The sequence below is a fragment of the Bos grunniens genome, chromosome 15 (genome assembly GCF_055505025.1).
Source record: "Bos grunniens cultivar Pamir isolate PY7600 chromosome 15, Bosgru_T2T1.0, whole genome shotgun sequence".
NCBI classification, from domain to species: Eukaryota; Metazoa; Chordata; class Mammalia; order Artiodactyla; family Bovidae; genus Bos; species Bos grunniens.
Window position 1 is genome coordinate 42,304,557 of NC_141179.1, and position 14,842 is coordinate 42,319,398.

Here is a 14,842-nt window from a genome sequence, read left to right on the forward strand (position 1 = left end):
AAAAAGAATCCTGTAAACATCTTCCTCAGTAGTGATGGGGTTTGTCTTCCTGGGAAAAGGATGTTCACTTGGTATAAAATCAATGGATACGGTGAATGTATATACTTTATTTTATTTTTATACACATAAACATTCATGGTACATTGTGATGGGAAATATTTTGGGGCTGACACCACTAACAGTGACGTTTAGGGTGACAGATATTTTGGAAAACACAACCCAAAAATTCAAACACACAAAGAATCACACTATTCATTATACATAAAAACACACCCAGTCCCATGGACACAAACCTACACTATTAACCATAATACAGCTTCTTCCTGGAACTACAGTAATCATCCACATTGATCTCTTGTAAATTACTTTCTATCACCAGGGCCCCTATACTCATTCCCAGCAGGAATTTGGAATCAGTTTGGCCTCTACACTAAAACCAGTGAGAAAGCCCCAACTTTCTCATCTACAAAGTTTTTTCTTCCAAAGGGAATGATTCTAGAATACATACCACTTTCACATCCTGAAAGGGCCACCTGCAAGTACAGAAGAGAAGACGCTATGAGGGTAAGATCACATAGATGCACAGTCTTTGGTTCATTTGGTGACAGTAGAAAACCTGATGAGGAGCAGTGTGGAGTCCAGGGAACCCAGCAAGATCAGCACACACATACTCAGGATGAAAGGCAAGACCTGTGCCTGGAGGATGGAACTCCAAGTCCATTTAGGCTGGAAATTCCACAATTCTTTTCCTAGAAGAAATGTTGCTGCAGGAGAGAGAAATCTGTACTCTACAAAGTGTAATGGATGCTAAAAATTTTAGTATCTTGTGGACTGAGGAATCATGAGTTGGTAATAAGACTCTCATCTACATTATCACAACAAAGGGAACTGTCTCTAAATGAAACAAAAACCATCAGAGTCACAACTTAATTCTACTGAAAGAGAAATGAAACAATATTTCTATCTCATACCAAAAAAAAAAAAACAGCTTGCCTTGGAGAAACACTGAGTCTCTTCTGTGTTGTCACATGGTGGGTTGACTGGCAGGTCCTCAGTGAAGTCTAGAGGGACACAGAGTAGCTGTTAGAACACTGGTGAAGCTGTTCAGGAATCATTCAGGGGGTTTCTCTTTGTGTGGACACGGGGTGGTGTGTCCAGATGTGGGAGGTTAATAAGCATGAGGTGAACTTGTGTTCATCCATCCTCTTTGGAGGAGGAAAGAAAGTAAAGGAGAGGAAGAAGGAAATGAAAATAGTACTTTGGCTTTCTAGCTAGAGGAATCTAATCAACATTAAATATTCAATCTAAAAAAAGGAAAGCTCTAAAATGTGTGTATTGTTCAATGAAAGAGACCCATGACTCCTCCTGCTTATTGTGAGGTCCTGCTAAATTACCACCGTCCCTTGATTTTTCCCAGATCACTCTTCTCCAGGATCTACAGTTGCTGATATTCTAATCATCATGTTTTGTATGAGACTTTGTACTTGATTAAAAGTGATCTCTGTTAGAGAACTGAATTCAATATTGGGCAAAGTATGCTATTCTCTTAATTCACTAACCAATTTTCTTAAATGAAATCAAATATGCAGTATTTGGCAATACTGAATTCCTGCCATTTAATAAGAGCCACTATGAATGATAAAAAGAAAAGGCTTAAGTGAAATATGGTATATTCATTCAATGGAATACCATGTAGTCAATAAAGCTATGTGGTCAGGCTGTACACTAACATGGAAAATGTACTATGATATAATATTTTGTGAAAGAGCAGTTCCAAATTGTATACATACATATACATTGTATAATCATAACTATGTAAAACTGTTCATTTTAAAAAGATGGAACAAATGTTCATTATGTCTACCTTTCAGTAGTCGAACCATGATTTATATTTTTCTTTCTATTTTTATGACTGTATTTTATTAATACCTATGAGTGATTATTATGGTAGGCCAAATAGGATAAATGAGTATTATTGTAGACTCCCCAAAGATATCCATATCCTTATCCACAGAGCCAGTGAACATGTTACTTTATCCAGTAAAAAGGACAATGTAGATGTGATTAAATTAAGGATCTCAAGAGAGAGATTATCTTGGATTATCTGGTCCAATATAATCACATAAGAGGAAGTTGGGAGTGTTAGAGAAAGAAAGATATGATAACAGTAGCAGCAGCTGAGGCCAGAGAGATTTGAAGATTTTTCACTGCTGACATTGGAGACAGAGGGAGGAACTATGAGCCAAAGAATGCAGGCCACCTCTGGAAGCTGGAAAAGGTAGGAAATAGATTTTGTCTGAGAGCCTCCAGGAGAAACACAGTCCTACCTTGATTATATTTTATTTTTATGTTTTGCACATTGTTAAACTTATTTCTAAGTATTATTCTTTTTTTGGCCATGCTGTGTGACATGCAGGATCTTAGTTCCCCAACCAGGGATCATACCCATGCTCCATGAAGTGGAAGCGTGGAGTCCTAACCACTGGACCCCCAGGGAAGTTTCTTACACCTTGATTTTAGGACTTCTGACCTCTAGAACTATAAGATAATAAATATGCATTATCTTAAGCCACTGCTGCTGCTAAGTCACTTCAGTCATGTCCGACTCTGTGCGATCCCAGAGATGGCAACCCACCAGGCTCCGCCATCCCTAGGATTCTCCAGGCAAGAACACTGGAGTGGGTTGCCATTTCCTTCTCCAAAGCAGGAAAGTGAAAAGTGAAAGTAAGCCACTAACTGATGGTAATAACTTACAGCAGCAACAGGAAACAGATACAGGTATATACCGTGTTTATGGTGAAAACAAACTGTCTTGGTTAAAAATCAGTTTTTTTCGTAAAGCTTTTAAAATAATGTGTGGGGTAATATTTGTAGTCCAGTAATATTACTTCATCATTTAGATGTCAGAAACTGCAGTAGAGCTTAATACATTTCTGATGAATTTGTCTCATCTTTCCACTCCCCCTATCAACACAGAAATGTCTCACTACAGAGCAATAAACATTGAATTTGGGATAATTTCCTTAATACTGAAATCTAGTACACAAATGTCTGAGAAACAGGCAACAAACAGCATGCAGGAGAAGTTTTTAAAAAGGGACCAAGACGATGAATCATAAGTAAAACACTCCCTTAGTTGAGCAACTCCAGATTTATGCAAAGTCAACATTGCACAAAATTTTCCAAAAGATACGTAATATGATTTTAAAGAAACAGAGGACTCTAAGATAGTTCATGAGCAATGGAAATACAGAACAACTGTTATTATCTCCTCACTTGCTTTCAGCCTGTTCTCCCTTCAGTTCAGTGTCTCGTCCCATCCTCGACTCCTGGCTTGACTTCTTGTTATCGGGTCCTGTACCTGCTGCTTTGATCTTGGTGTTTCAAGTCACCTGGAGGGTCTGATTCTTGACCTTCAGTTCCTCCTCCAAAATCCCCACCCATCATTCTCAACATCCACCCATTTTCCCCATTGGACATTATTCCTGGTCTTCACTAGCTCACCCCTGAAGACCCAATCTCCAGTCTCAGGCTCTAGGAGATGATGGGGACAAGGTTGATGTGGGAGGGAGTGGATAGAGGTGATCTTAAATAGGGGTAGAAAAGAAAGGAAAGAAGGGAGAGATGGGGATAAAAGCAGAAAGGAAGGGAGGGAAGGAGGCAGGGGAAGAGAAAGGGAAACGGAAAGGAAAAAAGATGGAACAGAACTGTACAACATAAAAGAGTTGCCAGTCATCTTAGGGGGAAAATACTCAGAAAGCTGTGGAAACCATTCCATCACATATGAAATGTTTTTTAACAAATACTCATTCTAGGTTAATGGCTCATATGCTGACCTGACTTATGGGTGAACTGGTTTCTGTGAGTTGGTCTGTTTTCCAAGCATGCCCTAGCACACACACTCATGTACACCACATGGCAGGTTCAGCACATCCTGGACCTACCGGGAAAGTGCCTCCGACCATCCTCGCGTGCAAACAGCCCGCTCAGATCCCCTAATTATCTGGCTCTGTCTGCATTCATCAAGCTGCCTTCTCATTATAATGTGGCTTTCCATGTAGATTTTCCCACCAGGAGAGAACAGGCTGACCTGTAAGTCGGAGGATTCTGGTCCCATTGGCAATCAGTCTGTATGGAAATTAATTAATCAAACTTCTCCTGGGAATTTGATTTGCAGGTCCATTCTCAGAGTCTAAAATAATTTTTTACTGCACTAAAAAATTATTCTGTTAGTGTCTTAGTTAAGGCAATTCAGTGAAACCCACTTTAGGTAGCATTAACACAAGTAGGAATTTACTACAAGATGGTAATGGGGTGTCAGAGAACTCAAGGGCAGAAAGGGCAATTAGGACTAGAACCAGAAACCAGAAAGCACCGAGGACCGAATCCGCCGCCCTTGCTCATCGTCTGCATCTCACATTCCCAAGGCTACCCGCCTTTTTCTCACGCTGCAAGGCAGCACGGACCTCATTCCTGTCCCACACCTTCTTCACTTTTTCCTCTCTACAGGTTAGCTTTTTCTGCTTCTCAGACATGCAGCTGGAAAAGGCTACCTCTCACCTGCCTCAATGCCAGCAACCAAAGGAGACAAGCACTGGTGAGTGCCAATTCTAAATTCCCACACACCGAATCCAATTGGCCCAATCTGGGTCAGGTATCCACCCTGATCAAATTCTCTGTGACTGGTTGGGGGAGCTGGGAGAAGAAGGACAGGTTAGGCCCAGCTCTGTGAAATGGAGAACCATTCCCAGGAGAAGGAAGATTATGTGAATGGGTAGGGAAAGCATCCCTCAGATTGCCACAAACTCCAAGTCAGAGATGTTTCAGAATTTGGAATATTTTTTTCTTTTTGGAACTTTCTGGGGTTTGCTTTTATTGAAGTATAGTTTATGTATAGTGTTAGCCTCCAGTGTATAGCAAAGTAAATCAGTTATACATCCATACATATATTCTTTTTCATATTCTTTTCCATTATGGTTTGTTACAGCATGTTGAATATAGTTTCCTGTGCTATACAGTAGGATGTTGTTGTTTATTTTATATATAGTATTTTGCATTTGTTAATCCCAAACTCCTAATTTATCCCTGCCCCCCTTTCCCCTTTAGTAACCATAAATTTGTTTTCTATGTCTATGAGTCTGCTTCTATTTCATAAATAAGTTCATTTATATCATTTTAGATTCTACATATAGGTGCTAACATGATATTTGTCTTTCTCTGTCTGACACTTCACTTAGTATGATACTCTCTAGGTCCATTCATGTTACTACAAACGGCATTATCTCATCTTTTTACGGCTGAGTAGTATTCCACCGTATATATATTCCATGTCTTCTTTATCCATTCATCTGTCAATGGACATTTAACTTGCTTCTGTGTCTTGGCTGTTGTGAATAGCACTGCTATGAACATTGGGGTGCATGTATCTTTTCAAATTAGAGTTCTCTCCAGATACATACGCAGGAATGGGATTGCTGGATCATATGGCAATTCTATTTTTAGCTTTTTAAAGAACCTCCACCCTGTTTTCCATAGTGGCTGTGCCAATACATTCCCTGAAATTTGGAATTTTTATATTCTAGTACAGTCATGTACCTCATATAATATCACACCCCCAACAGAGTCTAAAGCAGCTTCCCATAATCAAACACATTGATATTTTTAGAATGAAAACATGAATATTCATACAAAATAGGATTATACATAGTCTCACGTGAGTTCAAGTTTGCCTCCAAAGAAATTACGAAAGTGCTTTTGGTTTTCAGAGCATCTGAATTTCACAACTGCTGATGAGAGGTTCCGACTACACTACTCCGGGCTTGCAGAGCCGAGGACAGGCCACTTCCGCCTACATGCTGGTCTCTGGACCAGCAGCAGCAATGTCACCTGGGAAGTTGTTAGAAGTGCTGAATCTCAAGTCCCATCCTAGCTCCACTGAATCAGAATTTGCATTTTAAAAATGTACATAGTGGGACTTCCCTGGCAGTCCAATGGTTAAGGACTTTACCTTCCAATGCAGGGATACAGGTTTGATCCCTGATCAGGGAGCTAGGATCCCACATAACTTGCATTCAAAAAACAAAAACAGAAAACAGAAGCAGTGATGTAACAAACTCAATACTTTTAAAATGGTCCACTTGAAAAAAAATTTTTTTTAATTTTAAATAGAAAGATGATAGTGTCATAGTCCATTCAGACTGTTTATAATAAAGTGCCATAGACTGAGTGGCTTATAAACAACAGAAAATCATCACAGATTTGGAGGCTGGGAAGTCTAAATCGAGGTCCTAGCAGATCTGTTGTCTGGTGGAGCCTTCTTCCTGGTTCGCAGACAGTTGTCTTTTTGCTGTATCCTGACACACTAGAAGGGGTTAGGGAGCTCTGTAGAACCTCTTCTAAGGAACACTAATGCCATTCATGAGAGCTTCACACTCAAGGCCTAAGCAACTCTGAAGTTCACCTAATAGCATCATCTGAGGGGTTAAGATTTCAACACAGGAATTTTAAGGGGACTCTAAGATTCAGTCCATTGCACTCTAGTGCTTCGTATGCATATTAAAGCTTGAGACGCACTGCTCCAAGTGACCCTGGACATATTTTTTTAATCTCACTTCCCTGGGTCTCAGATTCCTTGCTCCCTAACCCAATCTCTCGTGATGTGGTAGTGGGTGCGTGTTCAGTCATCTCCGACTCTTTACAACCCCATGGACTGTAACCCGCCAGGCTCCTCTGTCCATGGGATCTCCCTGGCAAGAACACTGCAGTGGGTTGCCCTTTCCTTCTCCAGGGGATCTTCCTGACCCAGGGATCAAACCCACATGACCCTTGTCTCCTGCATTGCAGGTGGATTCTTTACCACTGAGCCACCTGGGAAGCCCTACCCTACGTTTCACGATGAATGAGTGAGTGAGTGATAGTCGCTCAAGTCATGTGCGACACTTTGAGACCCTGTGGACTAGAGCCTGCCAGACTCCTCTGTCCATAGAATTCTCCAACACCTCATGATGCATCCAAAGTAAATCTTCAGTTATGTAATTTCCTAGTTTAAAACAAAACAAAATAAAACAAATGCATGTTGTTAAAAATCTCAATGCTCCCAATTCCCTACCACAGAGATTCTTTTTTTGTTCCTTTTCTTTTTTCTACAACCAAGATTCTTAATATCTGTATCTTCTAAAATTATCCATAAATTTTTGAGTGTATATTTATTTTACTGTAGAGTAGATCCATGATTCACACTAGTTTTTCAAAGGGGTTTGTGACCCCATAAAGGGTAAGGATTAATCTTCTGGTAATTCTGATTTATTTATAGTTTCCCATGTTTTGTGTGTGTGTGTGTGTGCTTATAACATTTCCTCTGCTGAGATTTCTTTTATAAATGCACTGGATTGAATGTCTACCATGTGCTAGGTGCTAGAAATACCACAGCGAATAAGCCAAGAGGGCTCCTCTCACCACTTGGATCTGGCTTTTGCTCATCCTTCAAGGCTTAGCTCAGCCTCAGCTCCTCCAGGAAGGCTGAGATATGCCCTTCATTTTTGACTCCTTGACACTTTGTACTTATCTCTGACATTTAAAGGAAAGGTATCTGATTGTGTCATCTTCCCCACTATTAGCAACAGGTAACCTCTAGCTAACTTTGTATAATACAATTCCTGTTTACAGTAAGGGTTCAATAAACATTTATTGTAATGAAAAAGAAAAGTTCAAGATAGATTCTTCTTTCTCTGTAATGGAAACAAATAGTCTATTCCCTGTTGATTTTACAAAACTATTGGAAAAGTCACATCAGGATAGAAACTATTTATAAGACTCTATTCAGAATCAAGATGAATTTCACAGTTAATTGATCCTTCCATGAATCTCTGAGATCAAAGTCAACGGAAAAACAATGCTAAGGATGGGGCTTCCCTGGAAGCTCAGTGGCAAAGAATCCACCTGCCAAACCAGGGAGAGAGTTTGATCCTTGGTCTGAGAAGAGTCCCAAAACTAAACCCCTGCACAATTATTGAGCCTGTGCTCTCAAAGCTGGGAGGCACAACTGCTGAAGCCCACGTGCCTTGCAGCCTGTGCTCCACAACAAGAGAGGCCTCGCCATAAGAAGCCTGTGCACCACAGCTAGAGAGAAGCCCATGCAGCAGCAAAGACCCAGCACAGCCAAAATAAATACATAATTTTTTTTAATGCTAAGGATGATGGTGCTGTGAAAAAAGTGTGAATGGCTACTAGAGGAGCCTTATCCCTGGGACCTGGTGCTGAAAAAGGTCCCATGTTTCAACATGACACAGATCCAAGAGTGAAGCCTGGAATCCTATACAGAGTGCCCCTCCGGCTCTGTGGAGCAAGACCTTTGGGGGCAAGACTTCTGCTTGCTTCTTACTTCTCACCTGCTCCAGAAGCTTCATCCTCCACAGCGTCCTTAAGGGTATGGCACAGTCATCCTTAAACTGTCATCAGGATGCTTTTCTCATTTGCATTTCCTTGTTCTCCATCTCTCCCCAAGAGTCTTGTTCACTGCCCACAGGGAAGATTAAGATTGTTATACTGAAATACAAAAAGAAAGACTCCAAAATGGGTTGATGAAATCATTCGGTAGTCATAGCTGCAGGAACAAAAATAACAAAAAAAACATTTTGCCAAAGCTAAGCTATTTGATAGAAAAAGAGAAGAGAAATTGTTGAAATTCAAAGGGCAAACTATTAAGGGAATAAGGCATGGTGTTTGTCTGTTAATGAAAAAAATGTGAGCCTTCTACTAAAATTGCTAACCAAATGTAATCAAGACTTTAAAATTAATTTCCAGCTTATAAGGGAAAAAAGTATATTAAAAAAAAGTTTAATGACACCACAAGGAAATGATTAGGCAAATCAGAAGATGAGACATTCTACATGACAAATCAAATACCAATGTAATATAAAAGAAAAAAGTAAGGGGATTGTTTTAGAAAAAGATTAAAAACCTTAACAAAAAGTAATGCAATGCATTTACTCTGATTAGATCCTGTTTCTAAAGTATCCATTTAAAAAATTCATATTGGGAGAATTTGAATATGTAATTTAAATTAGATTATATTAGCAAATTATTATTTATTTTCTTAGGTATGATAATGGTATCATTATATAGAAGAATAACATTCTACTTAGTAGATGCATATTGAATACTGAGGTATTTAGGAGTGAAGAGTTTACCACTTAAAGTGTTTCATATATAAAACTTTTTTTTTTTTTTTTTTACCTGGAAATGCGGCTTGTGTGTAAACTGGGGCTGGCTGGGCGGTCCAGGCACCTGGCCTGAGACCCCAGCACGGCCTGCTCACAGGAGCATGTGACCATGGGAGGAATGACAAAGTCAAGTGTCTTGCTCCAAGTTATCCAGACAGGATGTGGGAGGGGGTAGTGGGGACACAGGAAGTCAGTGAAAAGATCCCCCTGGCCTTGGCCTGTGCGAAGACCGCGGCACCTACGAAGCCAGTCCGTCAGTGTGCTTCTGACCTGCTACTCACTGGCTCATGGGCCAGGGCCCAGTCAAGTTTGAGGTGCAATTCAAGTCTTTGGAGAGCACAGTTCCTCTTTCCCGTGGGGTTACCTGCACAGGTCTGAGCACAGAGGAGGGGGCTGCAGTGGTGGTCACTGCTGGGGCGCATCCTTAGGCAGGCATCTTGGTGGAGGAGGAGGCCTCCTTCTTCTTGGTGCTGGCCTTCAAAAGCGCCAGCTTTTTGGGCAGGCTGGTGCTGGCTTTCATCACCACATCATGCTCAGTCTTCTTCCGGATCCCAACCTCCAGGTTCTTCTTGAGCTGCTGCTGCTGCACGATGCGTGCCTTCTTGGGTGCGATAACGCGACCGCCCTTCCTCGGGCCCCGGTTCCGCGCCGAGGCCGCCGCCGCCGCCGCCGCCGCCTTGCTCTTCGCTGGCTTCTGCGCCTGGAACGTGCGCTGCCCCTGCGCCATTATCAGCCACCAAAACTTTCTATTTAAAGTAAATATGGCAAAATGTTAACAAAAGTTTAATCAAGATATCGTACATGCAAATGTCATGGTTCTGTTCTTCTTCCTTATGCTTGAAATTTTCTGGAACAGACAGTTGAAAAAAATAGCTTGAAAAGAGAACAGATGAAGACCTAGACCACCCAGCCCCAAGAGGTGGAATTGGAGTTGCTGTTGGGGTACGGGGGAGCACCAGAATGGAAGCCAGTGGAGCCTCCAAGACTGGAGGAGCCACTTGAAGGTAAGAGTCACATCACCTGGGCCCAAGTGAGCACTGTCAGTGGCGAACGCCATGTGCCACATGCTCAGCCAATGACCAGAATTCAGCCAACGTTCGTTGCCTATGCCAATCAGCCCCTTTTGCTGCACTCATTGTCCCCAAGGGAGGGCATCCCCCTAGGAGTTGCCTTTGTGTGGCTTTCATGGTCCAGCAGGGACAATGCCCACCCATGCCTTGGTATTTTCTTAGCCCAAGAGACCTATTTAATGAGAAAGATCCTATTTTCGGTGGCTCAGGACACTTATAAACCCCACTGAGGGGACGATGGGGATTTAAAACATCCTGGCCTCCAGTGCCTGTGCTTGGGTAGAACTGAATAGAACCATTTCTCGATTTCTTCTGGGATCAGGAGTTGTTAAAAACCCACTCACATGACATAAAGAAATCCCCACACATTCCTGAAGGAAACTAACCTATATTAGCTCAAAAAAAAAAAAAAAAAAAAAACACCTTGTCACTTCTGAGCAAACACCCTCCAGATCCCAGCAGTCCAAGAAAATGATAAATGGGACCTTGGAAGAAGCAGAAACTGCTGATGGCACAGCCACTCAGAAGCAGAGAAAGATTTGACAAACTTCCACACAGAAATCTATATTCCATAGGTTTCAAGACTCTTTTGCCTCCTACTTTCTCAGTGTCTTTTTGTTTTCTGAAAATGTAACTAATTCCAAAATCAGTTTATAATAATGATGATTTCATCTGTTCTCAAAGTCCCTGTTTCATAAATGAGCCAAAAGTTAAGAGGCATCGTCCGTCCATATTTTCATCCGTCCATAATTTAAAACAAACATTTTAAATTAGATGAGATTGTTAAATTCGTAATCTGTTGGAATAAACCACATCATCATTGTGCTATTAACAAATCAAAACATATGTAACCCAAAGTCTCACCAGCCAGGAGGTACAGCTATGGTTGCACTTGTGTTAATATCTGAATCCCAGTGGCCCAAACCCCTAGCCAGTCAGTCAAGAATTGCAATGTCTTACTCACCCGGTAAAGAATCAGCCTGCAATGTAGGAGACCTGGGTTCGATCCCTGGATTGGGAAGATCCCCTGGAAAGGGACATGGCAACCCACTCCAGTATTCTTGCCTGGAGAATCCCATGAAGAGGAGCCTGGCAGGCTACAGTCCATAGTGTCGCAAAAAGTCGGACATGACTGAGCTACAAGCACAGCACAGCACAAAGTTCTCTCCAGAACTTTCCAGAGTCTCTAAGGGGGCTGGCATACAAACATGAAACAACTTGGCCTTCCCAGGCTACAGCCTCTGTTCATGCAAAAGACAGCTGCTAATGCGCCCTCCACCAGACCTGACATCTAGGATTCCTGCCCCCATCCCGTCGTCACAGATTTAGCCCACTACTGTCACTGCACTGACTCTGCCAACCTGGATGGAGACCCTATCTCTGAGCCCAGATTGCTGAACCACTGATGCCCATGAGGTGCTTCTGTGTTTTCCATAAGGAAGAAAATGGCCCTCTTCAAGCTGCTATAACTCCCCCCAGAAGGTTTGCTTTAGGTCCCAAAGCATTACAGAGTTTAGTTAAATGGGCCTTCTAATTTTCACATGCCTGCACCTCCCAGAGTACTCAGGAGTCTCCAAGCCGTTCCCCGCAGGTGCTCAGGCCCCACTGTTGGATCTGGCTCACCATGCCAGCCTGTGTTCTTCTCTTTCAGCGAGTTCTCCCTGGAGGGGAGAAACCTTTCTGAAACAAGGCTTCAATCAGAACCCTGCAAACTATCAGCTGTGACACCATATGCCTGAAATCCTTTAGTGGGCATGGGTTAAGTGTTCTTTCTCAGGAGTTCTTCCCTTCCCAGATGAATCATCCAATACAAATTAACACTCAGGAGGAAGGGCGTTGCCCAGAAACACATACCAAGTGTTGCCCTCTCACTGAGCCCCACCCTAGTTGAGACTCAGGTATAGATGCGTGTTCAGTTGCTCAGTAGGATCCAACTCTCTTGCCATCCCATGGACTGTAGCCCGCCATGCTCCTCTGTCCATGGGATTTCCCAGGCAAGAACACTAGAGTGGGTTTCCATATCCTACTCCAGGGCATGTTCCCACCCCAGGGACTGAACCCGAGTTTCCTGCATTGGCAGGTGGATTCTTTACCACTGAGCCACCTGGGAAGCCCCCATACACAATGTATTTTATTCCCTGTTTAAGAAAGTAACTTCACAGCTACAAAACAAACAAACAAATAAGTGCATATGTCCATTCAGCCTTTCCCCCCTAATTTACAATGGTTTCTGGGAGAAAAAAATTTTTTTTTCTCTTGCTTAAAATTTGATCTCTCTATACACAAAGAAACAGACGTGGATGAACCTGCAGGACATTATGCTAAATGAAAGAAGTCAGACACAAAAGGACAAATACTGTGTGAGTCCCTACAGTAGTCAGACTCATCGAGACAGAAAGTTGAATGGTGGTTGCCAGGGGCTAGGGAAGGGAAATAGGACCTGTTGCTTCAATGGCACCCCACTCCAGTACTCTTAACTGGAAAATCCCATGGAAGGAGGAGCCTGGTGGGCTGCAGTCCATGGGGTCGCTAAGAGTCGGACACAACTGAGCGACTTCACTTTCACTTTTCACTTTCATGCATTGGAGAAGGAAATGGCAACCCACTCCAGTGTTCTTGCCTGGAGAATCCCAGGGACGGGGGAGCCTGGTGGGCTGCCATCTATGGGGTCGCACAGAGTCGGACACGACTGAAGCGACTTAGCAGCAGCAGCTTAACAAGAACAGAGTTTCAGTTTGGGAAAGTGAAAGACGTTCTGGAGGCAGAGGATGACACAACAGTAGGAACATATTTAATGCCACTGAACTCTACAGCTAAAAATGGTTAGAATGGTAGGTTGATGTTACATCTATTTCACCACAATACAAATAGAAGAACTCATAGATCACTCTTAAAACAAAAATGATTCGAAAGTATCATAAAGGAGGGGAAGAGGCTGGTCCAGCCTCGAGAGACCAAAGTTAAGTGATTTGCCTGAGATACTGAGGACTAAAGAGAAGAGAAACTCTCTCTCTTTTTTTTTTAACATGGTGTAAAGTAATAATTATTGCTGTCAGGAATGTAGCATCTTAGTTTTCCAAGCACTTCCAGGAGTGATCTAACTTGCTGTCATAACAAGCTGGGAGGTAAAGAGTGAAGAGTGGGGTTCAGACTCCAGGGCTACAGAGACGGGGAACTGGTCCTGCCTGAGGGATGCACACAGCTTCCTGGGGGAACTGACACCTCATGTTTCCAACAAGGGAACTGCAGCTCAGGGAGGCAGACTGACTTGCCCCAAATCCCAGTGATGGGCACTCAGAGCAGACATTTGACTGAAGCCTCCTGACTCACTCCACAGTGCTCTCTCTGCAACCAAGTATGAATTCAAACAGAATGCCAGTAAGAAAGTCAAAAATAATTCCTGACTGCATCAAAGAATGAAAGAATCCTGATTCTGCATTAAAACCAAAAGACAAAAGGAGATAATTGGGGGATATATTTTAAGCTTTATCCAATCCTCCCACCCTGCCTCTGAGTAAGAAAGTGGGTAAAAACAGAATCTGGGGTGAGAAGTCATCTGACTCACCCATGATGTGGTGGAGAAGAATCTGTAAGCAAACACCCTGCGTTTATTTCCAGCTCTGCCTCTCCTTCTGCCAGCCTTGGCAGCTGGCCCACCGCATTTGCTCCAGGGGCCCTCCTTCAGAGACATGGTCAGAGCCCTATTTTAAGACAACAGAAGTAGCCTAAAACCTGTGGCCTTTCAGCTAGAATTTAAAAGGACATGAATTATTGCCATTTGCAACAACACGGATGGACCTAGAGGGTATAATATTGAGTGAAGTGTCAGACAGAGAAAGGCAAATATTATATATCACCTACATGTGAAATCTAAAAAGTAATACAAATGTTTTTATTTACAAAACAAAAGCAGACTCACAGACAAAGAATACAAACTTATGGTTACCAAAGGGAAAACAGGGGTGGGGGAAGAGGGATAAAATAGAAGTACGAGACTAACAGATACACACTACTATATATGATATAGATGGACAGCAAAGATTTACTCTGTAGCACAGGGAAGTGTATGCATTATCTTGTAATAACATAATGTAAAAGAATCTGAATATATATCTGTACATATGTAAGCTAAATCATTTTGTTGTACACCTGAAACTAACACAATATTGTAAATTGACTACATCGTTGCTGGTTAGTCACTAGGTCATGTCCGACTCTTTTGTGACTCCATGGACTGTAGCCCACCAGCCTCCTCTGTCCATAGGATTTCCCAAACAAGAATACTGGAGTGGGTTGCCGTTTCCTTCTCCAGGGGAATCTTCCTGACCTAAGGATTGAACTCATGTAACCCTTGTCTCCTGCATTGCAGGCAGATTCTTCATCACTGAACCACCTGGGAAATCAACTATACTTCAGTTTTTAAAAAGAAAGAACTAAAAAACAATAACAACAATACAATAACAAAGGGACAGACCCAAGCAGAGGATGGGTTAAGCCATCTGGCTGCCATGGTATGCTAAGGGTTAAGCATCCAGATGTGAGCCTGGGCCT

General features: G+C 42.3%; 1 long non-coding RNA gene and 1 pseudogene across 6 annotated transcripts in view; one reads left to right on the forward strand and one right to left on the reverse strand.

The window, feature by feature from the left end:
• The window catches only part of LOC147357733 (uncharacterized), a 30,824-nt gene extending 23,739 nt beyond the window's left edge, over positions 1 to 7,085 (forward strand). For 2 of the 4 annotated variants that reach the window (XR_015142063.1, XR_015142061.1), the window contains exons 2-3: positions 4,510 to 4,597; positions 5,766 to 7,085. This is a non-coding gene — a long non-coding RNA (uncharacterized LOC147357733). The remainder of the gene's footprint in view (positions 1 to 4,509; positions 4,598 to 5,765) is intronic. The other 2 variants (XR_015142062.1, XR_015142060.1) reach the window with 1 other exon arrangement.
• On the reverse strand, positions 6,137 to 12,022 carry LOC147357734 (leydig cell tumor 10 kDa protein homolog pseudogene; annotated as a pseudogene). Of its 2 annotated transcripts, none has more exons than XR_015142059.1 (3): positions 9,235 to 9,963; positions 8,388 to 8,544; positions 6,137 to 7,039 (listed from the first exon to the last, which is right to left on the reverse strand). The product of XR_015142059.1 is annotated as a leydig cell tumor 10 kDa protein homolog pseudogene, transcript variant X2 (transcript). The 2 variants fall into 2 exon arrangements; XR_015142058.1 differs by lacking the exon at positions 6,137 to 7,039 and adding an exon at positions 11,256 to 12,022 and having other exon boundaries at positions 8,164 to 8,544; positions 9,235 to 9,967.
• Positions 12,023 to 14,842: the final 2,820 nt, after the last annotated feature.